Below are 14,616 nucleotides of genomic sequence, written 5' to 3'. Positions count from 1 at the left end.
CTGGTTTGTTTCTGTCTGTTAGGCAAAAGGGAAAGACAAGGGTTTATGGAAAGAGGAGGCCCATCTCTCAGAGTTCACACAGAGCAGGTCCTAACACTGCCAGTGGTGTTTGTAAGGAGTCTTTGAAGGCCTTTCCATGTCTTTCTAAAGAGAAATCACCTGCCCTCTTCTCTGCAGAGGTGCCTCATTACAAGCTCTTTCAATGCATTGTTTTCTGTTTCACTGCCTTAAATCCAACTCGGGCTGCCTATGTTTTTTATTTCAATTCGTTTTCTCTGTTTTACGACATCTATTTGGATTTAATTTTTTTTCCTCCACCAAAAAGTCTAAAATCCCAAGTCAGATGTCTCCAAGGAGCTTATGTACATTTGCACAAACACTTGGAGATCCTTAAGAACTGCTTTACTTTCACAAAGGCTTGTGTTTACCTTTTATTTTAAGTCCTTTCAAGTCCATTCTCTTGAAGTACCTTGCCTTACCAGGAGCCCTGCTTTTTGTTCCTGTTGCCTTCTTCATTCAGAAGAACCATCAATCAGTTTCTGAAACAAGGAAGCTTCTGTGCAGAATTCAAAAGACACCACATCACAGCTGGTGGCAAGAGAGTGCAATGGGCATTGTTGTTTGTACACAGGCCTTCATCTCTGTGAGAAGTACCCCTGTTTGAAATGAATGAGGCAGACAAGAATGGTGGCTTCAAAAGCAACTATCCTCCTCTGGGCTTTTCTCGTTGAAAGTTCTGCGCAGCACTGTCACTAGAAAGTAAAGAGAATAAAAGGCAAATCTGCAGCAGGCTACAGGTTTCCTATACAAGAGACTCACACCTGGCCTCAGCCAGGCCGTGCGTCTGGATATTTGCCTTTACTATGTAGATTTGGGTTTGCAAGGTTAATGTGAAAGAGGCTGTTTATTTTTTCCCAGTGATTCTGCAAAAAAATTACATAAACTTCCCTTACCAAGAGCCCAGAAATATGACAGGCTCCTCTCTTTCCTGGTGCCTCTTAAGGGTGTCATTTCTGGTAGGAGTAGAGCATCCATCACTAGTGTTGCCATGGTTATGGCTTCTGGACGAGGGGATTGGCTGATCCTTGGCCCAGCTCTTCCACTTAGCTATCATCAACTCCACAGCAGGAGGTTTCCTTATTCCCTGATTCATTTTGTATTTGGCTGGAATATTGGAGAGCACATAGTTTCTGTGGTACTTCATGACTCTTCTGTAGGTTCTTAGTGACCTTAAGGTTGATTAGGACATAAAGTCTTGGGCTAGTGGAAAAGTTAAAACAGTGTGCAGGGCTTACAGCAATCAGAGATGAAAAAGAAATAAAAGGAATCCAAATCGGAAAAGAAGAAATAAAACTGTCACTGTTTGCAGATGACATGATACTATATATAGAGAATCCTAAAGATACTACCAGAAAACTACCAGAGCTAATCAGTGAATTTGGTAAAGTAGCAGGATACAAAATTAATCACAGAAATTTCTTGCATTCCTATACACTAAAGAAAAATCTGAAAGAGAAGTTAAGGAAAAACTCCCATTTACCATTGCAACAAAAACAATAAAATACCTAGGAATAAACCTACTTAAGGAGACAAAAGACCTGTATGCAGAAAACTATAAGACACTGATGAAAGAAATTAAAGATGATACAAACAGATGGAGAGATATACCATGTTCTCGGATTCAAAGAATCAACATTGTGAAAATGACTACACTACCCAAAGCAATCTACAGATTCAGTGCAATCCCTATCAAACTACCAATGGCATTTTTCACAAAACTAGAACAAAAAATTTCACAATTTGTATGGAAACACAAAAGACCTCGAATAGCCAAAGCAATTTGAGAAAGAAAAAGGGAGCTGGAGGAATCAGGCTCCTGGACTTCAGACTATACTATAAAGCTACAGTAATCAAGACAGTATGGTACTGGCACAAAAACAGAAATAAAGATCAATGGAACAGGATAGAAAGCCAAGAGATAAGCCCATGCACATATGGTCACCTTATTTTTGATAAAGGAGGCAAGAATATACAATGGAGAAAAGACAGTCTCTTCAATAAGTGGTGCTGGGAAAACTGGACAGCTACAGGTAAAAGAATGAAATTAGAACACTCCCTAACACCATACACAAAAATAAACTCAAAATGGATTAAAGACCTAAATGTAAGGCCAGACACTATAAAATTCTTAGAGGAAAACATAGGCAGAACACTCCATGTCATAAATCACAGCAAGATCCTTTTTGACCCACCTCCTAGAAAAAGGGAAATAAAAACAAAAGTAAACAAATGGGACCTAATGAAACTTAAAAGCTTTTGCACAGCAAAGGAAACCATAAACAAGACGAAAAGACAACCCTCAAAATGGGAGAAAATATTTGCAAACAAAGCAACTGACAAAGGATTAATCTCCAAAATATACAAGCAGCTCATGCAGCTCAATATCAAAAAAAAACAAAAAACCCAATCCAAAAATGGGCAGAAGACCTAAATCGACATTTCTCCAAAGAAGATATACAGATTGCCAACAAACACATGAAAGGATGCTCAACATCACTAATCATTAGAGAAATGCAAATCAAAACTACAGTGAGGTTATCACTTCACACCAGTCAGAATGGCCATCATGAAAAAATCTACAAACAATAAATGCTGGAGAGGGTGTGGAGAAAAGGGATCCCTCTTGCACTGTTGGTGGGAATGTAAATTGATACAGTCACTATGGAGAAATCTTGCATTGTTTGTATCTTTTAAAAGTGTCTTAAATTCTTTGGAAGCAAGGCTAAATATAAACGAAGTATAAATACATTCTCTAGAAATCCATTGGATTTTTTGCTTTTAGGATGGGAGAAAAAAAGTACAAAGGTTTTTCTGGCCAGGAAGGGAAAACTGAATAATGCAAAGCACCTAGAACATATTCTGTGTAAAAAACAAATGGAATAATTTAAATGTATATTTTCTGTTGAAGAAAAAATATATGTACATGGTGTTCGATTCAACAGCATACATATTAAAATTGTAACGATACAGAGAAGATTAGCATGGCCTCTGATCAAGGATGACATGCAAATTTGTGAAGCATCCCATATTTGTAGATGTTGGTCAAAGGGTACAAAACTCCCCGCTAAAGGATAAATAAGGTCTAGGGATCTAATGCACAGCATGGTGACTATAATCAACAATACTGTATAATATATTGAAAGTTTTTAAGAAAGTAGATCTTAAATACTATCACCACACAAGTAAAAAATATATAACATAACTATGTCAAGGGATGGAGATGTTAACTAACCTTATTGTGGTCATCGTTTTGCAATGTATACATGTCTCTAATCATCACGTTGTATACCTTAAACATACATATACCAATAATAATTCAATGAAGCTGGAGGGGGGGAATTGCCTCAACTACAGAGGGAAAATATATATATATACATATATTTGATTGGATTCAAGAAAACTGGAATTTCTAGTACAATGGGAGGATAAAACAATTACACTCCTAAACTCAGGGAGCCCCCCTGAATAATTAGGAGCCTGCCACAGAGAATCACACACACACAAGAAATTTGGGCAGTCCCTTCAAAAGCCTGGGGTGGGCCATGTGGACACACCATACCATCAGGGAGGTGCTTAGTGGGTTCTGGGAACCCCAGTTTCTTGCACACAATTAAAGCTTTACAGGCAGTACCCTGGTGGTTTAGTGGTTAGGATTCCAGGCTTTCACTGCCATGGCCCAGGTTCAATCCCTCGTCAGGGAATCGAGATCCCGCAAGACATGTGGTGCGGCCAAAAAATAAATAAATAAATAAAAGCTTTACAAGCATCTGCTGAACAAATGGAAAAGATAAGTAAAAAAAAAAAAAAAAAAAAAAAAAATCAAACCATTATGCCTGTGTGCTAAATAAGTTCACAGATAATCTTCAAATTAACCCAAGTGGAAATGATTTAGCAGCCTCAGAAAAGTAGATGCTATAAAAGGCTTTAGTTCCTTTAATCCTCTCAACAACTCTTTGAGGTAGATGTTTTTATCTCCATTTTTTTTCAAATGAGGTTACGGAAGGTTAAGTAATTTGCGCAAGACCACATAACTAGTAAGTGAAAGACCCAGGATTTCAGCCCAGAGCTGTCTGATTCTAAAAACAGACTATTCCCTCTACTCCGATTTTTCCCAAGCTTTTCTCACGTTAAGAACACAAATCTGATGCCTCATCCCAGATGCACTGAATCAGAATCTCCAGGGAGAGACTTGGAAACATAATGTTTAACAAGAGATGAAATGATTATTATTATCAGAGAAGTTTAAGAAAACTGCTCTATTGCATCAGGTGGGAAGTGAACCCATATCTCCCTCTGACTGATCAAAGAGAAGCCATCAGAGACCTGAAGCTCCTGCAACTAAAAATAAATCAAGTTATTCTGGAGTTTATCAGATTATAATATTATAGGGTATTTATTCCTCAGTATGGTAATACAGCATTGTCTGATTTAGGTTATCTGGATCTGAAAATACCAAGACCATTTTGGAAAGTTAAAAATGGGCTGTAGTTTAAACCTCAGACTTTCTTAGCTTTCCTCTCTGTCCCTCTTTGGTCCTTAGGAGCAGAAGTGAGAAAGAATTCAGTTTCAATTCCTAGCAGCTGTAACTGATGCAGAGGTTCCAGCTGTGCAGGGACTGGAGGACGGCTAGAAGGAGAACCACAGGCTGAGAATCAGTCCTCATGTCTGGGTGCCCACCAGATGGCTTTCATTGGATGTAGTACAAGTTACACGATCCAGGAAGTAGAAAACCCACCATTGTTTCGTTTGTTTTCCTTAGTTTCAGTTTTTCCCCGCCTGATGAGAAGAGCCAGGCCAGCTAAGCCTGCATCTTCAATACCCATTATGGAAGCAAATAACTTATTTGTACAACCTAAACGCTTGCTTAATTAAATGGAAAGCAAGGCAGTGATTTCTGACAGGGCTGAACTTAAGTCAAGTTGTAAAACTCCACAGTGCAGCCAGAAGCAGCGACGGACAGTTGAACTGAAACCTGGGAACACGTCAGGGGCCCTGGACCACTGCTTCTCAGCCATTTTATTGTAAGTTATTCCCATTATCTCAGAGAGAAGTTTGAGACACGGTTAGAGAAAAGGATGGAGCTGATTACCCCCATTTTGAACATAGATCTTTGTTTTAAGAACTTGCTTTATATGCTATTGCTAAGATACTTGCTTTGAATGATATTTCCAGGCATGATGTCTACAATAGCAGATAATAACTACCTTCTACATATAATAATTTAATATGCTTTAATATACTTCTATTCCTGAGTGTTCTTGATCTTATTTACTCTTCACAACAACTCTGTGAAGTTGGTACTCTTATTAACACAATTTTACAGAAAAGGAAACTGGTAGCCTCCTAACAGAATCATTAAGTAACTAGCAGAAAGTCCACAGCTCGTAGTTGCAAGCCCATCTCATATCACTATATCACTATGTTATCTGCATGCTAGAGGACTCCATATAACTAGGCCATTCATTTCTCAAAAAACAAATTCCCATATTGGAATAAAACATAAGACCCAACAATATGTTTGTTGCTTAAAGATAGGTACCTATAACAAAAAGATGCAGAATGCTAAAAATAAAAAAGTCTTATCAAGGAAACTCATACAGCAAAAAGAAAACAATTGGTAAAGTTGATATCATATAAAAGAGATTTTGAAGCCCAAAAGGTGGAGGGAGGATGCTAGGAGGCTCCTGATTATAAAGAAAAATATAAAACCCACAGTGAAGACATGGATTACCAAAGTTAGAAATGCAAAGAGAAAGAATACTATACAATTAATATGTTAGAATGAGTAGATATATATTGAACTCAGTAACAACATAGACTATACATTTTTTTTCAATGTATCGGGCATTGGTACATATATACTAACTCTCAAATAAGGTCCCAAAAGTAAATCCAGAGGAAAATTATATAGAAAATTATATATATATATTTTCTCACCACAGTGCAATAAAACTAAACGTTAATGATATAAGTAAAAAACAATGAAAGGGAGCCTTGGGCAAAATAATGATCTACTCTATAGCTTTGGAGGCAGACAGTCCAGGATTTGGATTACAACTCCATCCCTTACTGCTGCGTGACCTAGGCAATTTATTGAACCCCTCTGAACCTTGGACTCTTCATCTAAAAATGTGGCTCTACTTTGCAAAGTTGTTATGAATATTAGCTATAAAGTATGTAAAATAATATAATACTAAGACTTAAATGAAGACTAAAACTATACATAGTGTGATACCATATTTTTAATGTACTCATATTTTATTTAACTAGAAAAAAATCCAGAATGTTTTTTTAAATTTTTATTTATTTATATTTTGTCTGTGTTGGGTGTTCGTCACTGCACACGAGCTTTCTCTAGTTGTGGTGAGCAGGGGCTACTCTGCATTGTAGTGCACAGGCTGCTCATAATGGTGGCTTCTCTTGTTGTGGAGCACGGGCTCTAGGCGCGCGGGCTTCAGTAGTTGTGACTCACGGGCTCTAGAGTGCAGGCTCAGTAGCTGTGGCGCACGGGCTTAGTTGCTCCGCGGCATGTGGGATCTTCCTAGACCAGAGATCAAACCCATGTCTCCTGCATTGACAGGCGGATTCCTAACCACTGCACCACCAGGGAAGTCCCAAAACCCAGAAATTTTGTTGATTGAAAGCACAAATCTAGAAAATATACATCTAAGTACTAACAATGGTTATCTCTAGGCTCTGAAATTTGGGGTGATTATTGTTATTTTGTGTTATTTTTCTACTCTGAATATATAGTAAGTTCATAATAAAACAACAGTAAATATGAAAATAAATATGAACTTCTTTAGATCAAAGAAAAAAATAAATACTAATATACTGAGTGCCCTATCTGTAGTAGTTTCTGTAAACATTCAGCTATTTCAGCTGTTGCCACTGTCATCTTCAGTATGGTAAATTCTAGAATACTCTCAATTTCTCTCTCGCTCTCTCTTATATATATATAAAATATATATTATATACAATAAATAAAATATAAATTTAAATATAAATCAATTATAAATTTAAATATAGATTATATAAATTTATTTCTATTTGTTATACATAATTTATATTATATATAGTATATATACTCTAACTATAGTGTATATATAAAACAATATTGTGATAACTGACAATTTGAATATGGACTATGGAATTAGAAAATTGTATAGTATCAATATGAAATTTTCCAATGTTCTTAACTGTTAAATTTCCTAAGTTTTATAAGAGAAAATGTCTCTCCCAGGAAATATACATTGAAGTATTTAGGTATGTATGTACCTCTGCATCTTATTCTCAAGTGGTTCAAAAAAAAATTCATATATGGAGAATGAATTATAAAGCAATCAGAGAAAAATAGAAACAAAAAATATAAACAAATGGTGAATCTGGCTAAAGGTGAATCTAGTTTTTAACACTTCTGCAAGTTTAAAATTATATACAAACAAAAATTTACAATAACAACAAACAAATAAATGGCTGACAACTTCTAACAACAGCAACAAAAACTCTCCTAAGCAACAGGGTCAAGTAGAAAATTAAGGACATGATAATAATTCTGAAATATTATAAAATTGAAAACACCACCTATTAAAAATGAGGGGGGTATGAACAAATCAAGACTCAGAGGCAAAGATATAGATCTATGTGCTCTTATTTTAGAAATAAGAAATAAGTGAACTAAGCACTTGATTTAAAATCTTATGAAGAGCGTCAACATAAGAGAAAACAGAAAGAAAAGAATAAAGATGAAGGACAGAAATAAACTAGAAAATAGAAAATTGGTAGCAATAAATAAATTTAAATGCTCATTCTCTGAAAAGAGTATAAGATAGATTAAAACCCTTGTAAATATAATAAATAAAAGGTATTAATCAACAAACTTAGAAAGAAGACTGGTGATTTAACAACTGATATAAAGGATTTTAAAATATAAATTATTGCAATGCACAATTTATTAGGATCAATTTGAAATGTTTAGTCAAATGGACAATACAAAATATAAAACTGGCAAAACAAGATACAAAAACATGAAAATAATGATGGAGAAGGAAATTGAGAAAGTTATTAAAGAAATACCTCATCCACCAAAAGAAGTATGACCTAAACAAATATACTGAATAATATTTCTATGAATTCAACAAACAGATTTTCCCATACTACGTAGTCAGTTCCAAATCACAGAGAAACAAGACCTGATACTCAATTCATTCTAAGAGATAATTATCATCCTCATCCACAGATCTGTGAAAAATACCACACACGTACACACATGCATAAACACACAGGCTTAGGACGGTAAACATGCACAAGTACCAATTCCAATACAACTGGTTAGAAAAAGTTAGAAGCAGACTCAGGCACATAGCAGATTTTTCCAAAAATAGTTGTTGGATAAGTGAATAAATGAATACATGGGAATACATATAAATGAAGAAACTAATGCAGTCAATTAGCAGCATCTACTAAGGGCATGCAAGGTGGGAATGGCTTGTGCATATCATCTATCTGCTAACTTTTACCAATCACTTCACCACGTCAGACCCAATGAGCATAGGCAGAAAAATCATTTTTAACTGAACTTAGAGAATGCAGCTGTAACAAGAGCGCATGGTGACCAGTAAAGGTAAATTCTAGGAATGTGAAAGATTATGACAAATTGCAGAATCCCTTTTATAAAAGAATTGCTTCTTTTTTTGGTGAGATTTAAAAGAAAAGTTGAAGAAATGAAGACACAAAGGACTGGAGGGTGACAGAATACACTATCCCAAAATATGCCACTTTGGCATAAGGATTATTTTGAGTTACAGGCACTTGAAAAACATCAGATGTGAGAAGGGCATTCTATCTCTCCTTTTCCTCCTAAAACAGGAGATAAAAATTCCCATATGGAAGATGCCTTCCCAGTAACAGAAGAAACAAAACATTTTCCAATGGGGAATCAAAGCCAAGAGAATTCTGTACCAACAGACCCTGTTAAAATAATTTTTATCTTCCTTTAACCTCTCTTCATAATTTAGTTACTTTTCCACAGTTGCCTCTCTTTGTTCAACCCAGTATAAAAGATTGTAAGTTTCACCGTTTCTTTGGGTCTTTTGAGGGCTCCCATGTCATGTAACACTTAGATAAATTTGTATGCTTTTCTCTTGTTAGTCTGTCTTATATCAGCTTAATTCTCAGGCCCTGCTAAAAAACCCTAAGAGTATAAAGGTAAAATTTTACCTCCCCTACAGGATGTTCCTGAAGGAAAAGACTGATGAATCCGACTACATGAAAATTTTAAATTCTGTTCAACAAAAGACATCATAAGCAATGTGAAAAGACAATGCAAACTGGGAGAAGATATTTTTCTTACTGAAAAACACTTATGAACTAATAGAAAGGTGGGCAAAAGATATGAACAAGCAGTGGATAGCAGAGGAAATCTGAATGACCAACGGCACATATAAAAATATGTTCAACCTTACCAGTAATCAGAAAGATAAAAATTAAATCAATGAGATACCATTTTACATCCATCAAACTGGTGAGAATGAAATAATTCAGCACTATCAAATACTGGTGATGATGTAGAAAAATTGGAGAAACATTCACATTTTGTTGATGATGTATTCACTGGTATAACCATTTTGAAGAATAAACTGTCAACATCTAGCAACACTGAAGAGATACATATCTCACAAGCCAGCAATTTCACTTCTAGGAGTAAACTCTAGAAGTTCACTTGTGAAAGATGGAAGTGCGTTGCAACATTGCTTGTAATAGCAAAAAACAAACACACAAAAAATAAACCACACAAATATCCATCAACAGAATGAACAAATTGTGATATACTCACACAATGGGGCCATTTATAGCAGTTTTATCAACAGAATCTTAAAAATCTTAAAAACATAATGCTGAATGAAAAAACAAATTGCAGATAGATGAGTATAATAATTTATACAAAATATGCTATATATTTATAGCTACATACCTATGTTGCAAACATAAACAAGGATGAGACTCATAGGCACCAACTCAGGATGGAGTTGCCTCTAAGGAGGAGAAAATGAAATTAGGTTAGGGTAGAGGAACAGAGGTATACAGGTATATTTCTTAACAAAAATAGGAAGCATATACAGCAAAATATTAGGATTTGGTGGATCTGTGTAGCAAGGTGGTATTCACAAATATTCATTCTGCTGTGTACTTGAAATTACTAAAGTGTTTAATGAGCACCTCAATTTTAAAATACATAAAAATATATAAACTACTGTATAAAATACATAAACATCATTAACAGGTAATTCAGAAAGAAAGAAAATATCCAATAAAAATGGAGTTGATGGTAAATTCAACTTTAACTCACTAGTAAAAAAAATTAAAACATACATATACCATTTTGTCTTATCAATTGAGCATGAAATTTCAAAAATGTTAATAGCTAATATTAACAAGGGGGAAGGGTGGGCACACCCATTCACTGTTGATGAGGACTTAAGATGATATACACTTACTTAACATAGCAGTATATACGAAAAGGTAAAAAAACATATGTACATATATTTATAACTTTACCTCAGCAATTCTACTTTAAGAAATTTAAGCAAAGGAAGTGATCAGAAATGGGGACCAAGATTTATGCTTAAGTATGTTTATACCAGCACTGTTAATAATAGTGATATCTTAGATACATGAGAGTTAATAAAAAACAATAGGGAATGAAGCCAATTATGGCACATCTATAGAATGCAATGCACCATAGCTGTTTCAAACAATATTTTAAAAGAATATTTAATGCCACTGAAATATGTCATTAATACGTTGTTAAGACAGGTTATTAAAGAGTTTGTAAAGTAGGTTTGCAGATATTTTTTGAAAGACAAATATATAAACAGGAAAAATAATTTAGAGGTATCTATACAAAAATGTCAACAGTGGTTATCTCTGGATGGTGAAATTATGGATCTTTTTGGCCGTGTTTTTGATTTTATAATAGAAAAAGTTATTAAAAATAAAACATTCACCAAAATAAGCTTTGGTTGATTAAAGGTTTAAATATAAAATCTAATTATGGAAGAACTTGCAGAAAATTGAAAAAAAAAGTGGTTATCACCTCTCTGCGGGAATTTTAACGTTATCAGCTTTGAGGCTATTTAAATGATTGCACTATAAAAATCAGCATTACTAAAGATTTTTTTTTAAGAGGGAAAATATTTTTATCAAACATTACAAAGAATTAAGATCTATCAAAAATAGCTAATTCAAATTTGTAAGATAAATGTCAAGATTTCCAAAGATAAATAGGTAAAAGATGGGACCATTCCCATAAGGGAAATACTATTAGACAAACAGTAGGAAAATGCTAATGCTCACCAGAAATCAAAGCTACGTAAGTGAAAGCAGTCTGAAAATGACGATTTACATATTCTAAAAGAAACAAAACAAAAAGGTTGAATGCTAATATTCAATGATGGTGAAGTTGCCCAGAAGTTGACTCATACATTCACTTATAGCAGTATTTTTCCCACCCTTCAGCCAGAAATGTTACTGATACCGACCACGGTTCTTGGCCTTCCCCAATCCATAGAAATTGATTAGAGGCCAGACAAGAAATTCAGGCAAGTCTTTACTGGGGCTCCTGCTGTAGCAGGAGGGAGCAAAATCAAGTAACAGGTGCCCTTGCTTGCTCCCTGAGGGGGTGGGGGGCAAGCTGGTTCCTTATATGGGGTGAGGGTAGGGGTGAATCCAGGGGTTGGACTGGAGGGATGGCTTAGGTGTTTTGCCCAGCCTCTGGTGGTGTTGAGTGCAGGGGGCATGTGTAGTACCCTGCTTTTGCTCCTGGCTCTTCAGAAGCGGCAGTTGGGTTTGGTCTTTTTGTATCTTTTGTCCAGAATTTGCCCCAACTGAGCATGCACAGAGTTATTTTTAGTCTGTTATAGTTTCTTTGCATTCTGTTGCTGGAGGAGAGGTGTGTCCAGGTGCAAGCACTGCAGCACTTGCAGCAAAGGGTCCCAGGTCCCAGCCTGTCTCATTATCATTAAGAATTTGTTCTTAAGAAATAATTTGGCAAAAGCAGAAAAGTGCCTCCTCACTTTCCAAACTTTCAAGTGTTGAAACTCCCAGGGCTCAGCCCTTTGACACTTTCTCTTTAATATCCACATGCATTGTTTGGAGGATCTCACTTGTGTACCGGGGCCTCTCTCCTCCTGGGTCTCCAGGGAGAAAGCAAAACCAAGCAGCAATTTTCCTGGGGGGAGGGGGGAGGCTGAAGGCAGTTCAAGGGCTCTGAACTCAGTTTGGGGGCAATGGGCAGCAAAGACAGGAAGGGCCAGCAAAGAGAGTCAGAGAGACGCCTAAAGCAAGCTTCATCGTAATATTAATTCCTTACCATGTTAATAACTAAACTTCCCAGGCTTTATCCACTAGGGAGTAAGGGTGAGGTCCCCAGGAATTCCCTCATTGCAATAGCCCTCAGCTCTCCTGCTTCCCACTAGATCTCAGCTGCCCTTGACCCCTACTTCCTAAGTCTGCAGGTATTATTTTTGTGAGGTAGCCCATTCATATTTTGGCTTCCTTGCTGAAGCCCATGTAGGGGAGCCAAAATTTGCCACCCCAAAAGGTCTCTTTGACAGGCAGGTTATTTTGAGCTGAAAATAATTAAAGCCCAAAAGACTCAGGAAGAAACTGTGAACTTCTCCCTAAATACCTAAAAGAATTTAGACAGAGGGCCTGTTTCCAGAACAGAGCTATCACCAGAGATCTCTGCAAAGAATATGGGGTAAGTGTGGTGGGAAAAACACAGCAGGGCCTAGAGATCAGAGTCCACTCTGTGTCCCATTTTTTCTGTGTGGTCCAGCAAATGATTGTTTAACAAACATTTGCTTTTCCATCTTCATGTGAATTGCGTTCCTCTCCTCTGAAGTTCCAAACCACTACCCCCAACATCCTCTTGTGTCTTTAGCTGAAGATGGTATTTAAGGTGAAGGCTTTGGCCATTTTGGCCAGTTATTCAGTTTTCCTGGGTCTCTCCCATGTTATTAAACTTTTGTTTACTTTTTCTCCTGTTAATCTGTCTCCTGTCGATTTAATTCTTAGACCAGTCAGAAGAACACAGAATGGTAGAGGAAAATTTCTTCCTCCCCGACACCTATAAACCACTTAAGGTGGGCACTTCAGCACTCCCTCTATGCCTTCTAGGAGAGTCCTGACCAGCTAGGAGCCAGACCTTTCCCTCTGCTGGTGGCTGGCAGCTGCCTTGGGCCCCTGTGGCGACGAGGGGTGTCCTGCTCTTAGGTCAGGAAGCAGAACTGCTTGGGTCCCCAAGTCTCCTGAAATCTCTATGTTCCACAAACACACTCACCCACTTGACATCCCAGCCTGGGGTCTCTACTTCATGTGGGTTCTTTTATTGCTTAAGAATGTTTGGTTATTTACCATTCTTCATTCTCATGACCTTGTGAGGTTGGAATCACAGGTTTCATTATTCCCATTGTAGAAGCATCACAACAGTGTAGAACTGGACTCAAACTCAGATCTTCTACTGTCAAATCCACGTCTCTCTCCATGGCACCAAGCATGGCCAAAAGTAGGTATTGCTACACATATTGACAGCCTATCACTTTCTTCATTGTTTATACATTGCCTGTGAAAAACGGACAAGGGAAGTTACTTTTCTATCAAGAGCTAAAGCAAGCAGTTTTGCTCCAGAGATGATATGATAGCAAAAAGAAAGAATGCCCAGAGGCAAGGAGCCCCGTGTAAATCTGACTGTGTTCTCCCGGCCCCAAAATCCCAATTACACACCGGTTGACCGCTGAGATCTAATCGTCGCTGTTTCCTAAAGCATCGAAAGGATGGTTCTTCCTCCCAGGATTCCACCGCCCGCCCCCGCCCCCGCTCAGCCTGACAATCAGGTTGAGCGATAGGAGTGGAATTGTGGAGTGAAAAATGGCTCTCTCCAGGGTATCACTCCAGTTACCATACATTTAAAGGAAGCCTAGACACAGCAATGTTTTCGTTCTCCTTTCCCTGAACTTTGCCTAGAGATTAAAGCTCCTTCCCCATCCTGGTTCACTCAGAGCAAGCACTTACTCAAGTGCCTTCTTCCCTGCAAAACTCAGGCTGCTAAGGAAAGGGGTGGGTGCCTGTGAGCCTCACCTGAATAATCTGGCACTTTCTCAAGGCGTGAGAACTGAAATTGGGGCTGATGGCACTGGGCCTTTCCAGCTGGGCCCCAAACAAGTGTTCTCCTGCCGGGTGTCATTTGAGCCAGGAGAACGAGACCGACTTTGGTTCAGAAGCAAAGGAAAGCTTTATTTTTCCGTCACAAAACGGAGAGGTGAGCGCTCGCACTGTAGAGTCGGCACTCCCCCCGACAGGCCGTGTGGTGGGCTGCTCTCTAGGGATCTCCTCAGCGGCGAGGGGGTGAAGCTACCCAGGGGCCGGCACTGGGCGCACTGCGCACGCTCCCGGCGCAGCGTCTCTGCACACGGCCCGCCCCCACCGCCATCTTGAATTGCAGCGGCGCGTGCAGCGGTTCAGCTGAGGTGCCGGGCACAGCCATTTCACACCAAG

At 37.7% G+C, this 14,616-nt stretch overlaps 1 protein-coding gene and 1 non-coding gene across 2 annotated transcripts in view; both read left to right on the top strand.

The window, feature by feature from the left end:
- The first annotated feature begins 2,986 nt into the window (after window positions 1-2,986).
- On the top strand, window positions 2,987-3,093 carry LOC118891383. The gene has a single exon (XR_005018967.1). It is a non-coding gene; the product is annotated as a U6 spliceosomal RNA (small nuclear RNA).
- A 1,777-nt stretch (window positions 3,094-4,870) lies between these two features.
- The window catches only part of LIPC (lipase C, hepatic type), a 171,581-nt gene continuing 161,835 nt past the window's right edge, over window positions 4,871-14,616 (top strand). The window contains exon 1 of the mRNA XM_036842759.1: window positions 4,871-5,081. The gene's annotated coding sequence lies outside the window, so the exon portion shown is untranslated. The remainder of the gene's footprint in view (window positions 5,082-14,616) is intronic.

The sequence above is a fragment of the Balaenoptera musculus genome, chromosome 2, assembly GCF_009873245.2.
Source record: "Balaenoptera musculus isolate JJ_BM4_2016_0621 chromosome 2, mBalMus1.pri.v3, whole genome shotgun sequence".
Lineage (NCBI taxonomy): Eukaryota > Metazoa > Chordata > Mammalia > Artiodactyla > Balaenopteridae > Balaenoptera > Balaenoptera musculus.
This window is presented reverse-complemented; position numbering and strand designations above follow the sequence as displayed.